Source organism: Dunckerocampus dactyliophorus, chromosome 3 (assembly GCF_027744805.1).
Source record: "Dunckerocampus dactyliophorus isolate RoL2022-P2 chromosome 3, RoL_Ddac_1.1, whole genome shotgun sequence".
Lineage (NCBI taxonomy): Eukaryota > Metazoa > Chordata > Actinopteri > Syngnathiformes > Syngnathidae > Dunckerocampus > Dunckerocampus dactyliophorus.
In genome coordinates this window covers 13,221,131-13,223,545 of record NC_072821.1, presented here as the reverse complement: position 1 = coordinate 13,223,545, position 2,415 = coordinate 13,221,131, and positions in this window count along the sequence as shown.

The window sequence follows — 2,415 nt, the reverse complement described above, 5'->3', positions numbered from 1 at the left end:
AGTCATCTGCAGTTTTTCTGTGATATGTAATTGTAGTTCGTAGCTATTTTGCTGAATAACAATGAATGTTTGTTGAAGACACAAATGTACATCGTTGCACAACATAGGGCCAACTGAACTTGAAAGTACCGTCGTTTCTGGTGTATAAGCCGCTACTTTTTTCTCACACTTTGAACCCTGCGGCTTATAGTGATGCGGCTAGTTTGTGGTTGAGTTCTGTTCTCGCAACATCTAGCGTGCTTCGGAGCAGTCACTTAGTGCCTCAGTGCGATGTGGGGATGCAACTCCTCACCAATGGATTACGATTGAGAGCAATTTCAATAACATAAAAACGGTCAGCAGAGCTTTTGCATAAAGGCAGCTGTTAGATTGCGTACCCCACAAAAAAAAAAACGCATATGTAGCAGACTTGTAATGGCATCAGGTTTGAAGAACACACCAAGTCAGGATGTGCACATTTATTTCCATGAAACAATGGCAAGTATCAGCAGGCTCACACAGGAGCATTCCCTGATCCCAGCTGTTCAAAAGTCCACCTTTTGACAGGGGACACACTTTTCTCCCCGTGTGCGTCGTTATAAAGAGTCCCCCTTTCAACAGCACCCGGAACAAAAATGATTTTCCACCAAAAATGTAAATGCAGGCCGCACGGTGGTCTAGTGGTTAGCATGCTGGCCAACACAGTAACAGTCTGGAGATCTGGAAGACCTGGGTTTGATTCTCCCTTAGGCATTTCTGTGTGGAGTTTGCATGTTTGCATGTTCCCCCTGGTTTCCTCCCACATTCCAAAAACATGCATGTTAGGTTAATTGGCGACTCTAAATTGTCCATAGGTATGAATGTGAGTGTGAATGGTTGTTTGTCTATATGTGCCCTGCCATTGGCTGGCGACCAGTCCAGGGTGTACCCCGCCTGTCGCCCGAAGTCAGCTGGGATAGGCTCCAGCATACCCCCGCGACCCTAAAGAGGAAGAGTGGTATAGAAAATGGATGGATGGAATGTAAATGCAGGTTTTGAGAATGTTCACAATAAAAACCACACGCACACCCACATGCATGCACATGTACACACATGCACACACATAGTTCAGTTCCAACTCACATAGTTCAGTTCCAAATGTGAAATTGAAAATAGTTCATGGTGTTATAATTGTAAATAAAATGTTATTTTGATGTACAAAAAAAACAAATTCTTTTGTGTTGTTTATGTTGTGGTATGGTTGTTAAGATATTTGAGCTGACACAAAAGCAAAAAATATTTGTGTCAAAGTGAAAGTTATCCCTGAAATGCATCTCCCTTGTTTTCCTGAAACTTACCTAGGTTGTACTGCTGATTACTAAAGAACAGAAAAAGGTAGCAGCAAACTTTTTTTTCTGATGAAAGACGGGAGTCTAATCTTTCTTTTAGCAGGTTCCATGTTTATATAGTCCGAGAACACAATATTCTGTGTGCCTTGAAAGATCAGTCAAAATCGTCGAAAAATGGCTCGGATTGAATGAGTTAACTTGGTTTGGTTTGGTTTTATTTGAACATGCATGAGGTTTACTTAGAACTTTGAACTGTATTTAATTATACTTTGTCATTCTGGTGTCATTGTCAGTTGTGTAAGCGCACGCTCTTAGGCGACACTGTGACTGCATCGTTTTCATCTTAACTTCGTCAGGTATGTTATTTTTGTTTCAAACTAATTGTCTGTAATGTTCCCTGTTGTTCAAGATCTCCATATGAGAGGGGCACGCTATTCTGTCACATTGTGACTGCACCATTTTCATGTTAACTTCGTCAGGTCATTTAAGCAACATCACACGAGGCAGAGAAGAAAACACCACCTGTTATGTAGGGAACTGGGATCATTTCGCCCATAATTCTGGCATCCGTCCAGAACTTTACACATGCACCAATTGCTTGTCCTCCCAGTCTTATCCAAAACGGCACTGGTATAGCCTCTATGACCAAGCTGATCTGCAGTTATGTGAACAGGAAGCTAGGAGGCTAGCGTGTCCGAAGCCACAACATGACTGCTCGTGGGCAAAATTTTTGTAAACAAACTTAATAGGGGTTTCAAACAACTTCAGGCGAGGAGAGATAGCCAACTAAATTATTACAGCATTGTTTTTCCCCCCAAAATAAATCTGAATAACTTTTTCATTAGTGGTGTCACAGAGATCAGCAGTTATCAGTGGCGCTGGAGGGAACGCCAAAAGGGGAGGAGGACAATCACTGACTCTTTCACACAATTTCACCATCTAATTTCCGACCGTGCATTTCAGAACAAAATTAATTTCCTCGGCTATCTAATAAATCAGAAACAAGCTGTTGGTGCCAATGCAGGCAGTCGCAATGAGAATTCTCCACTATGGTCTGACAGAACAAATCACGTCATGTGTACGCATGCATGGGATTCTCCCCCTTCAG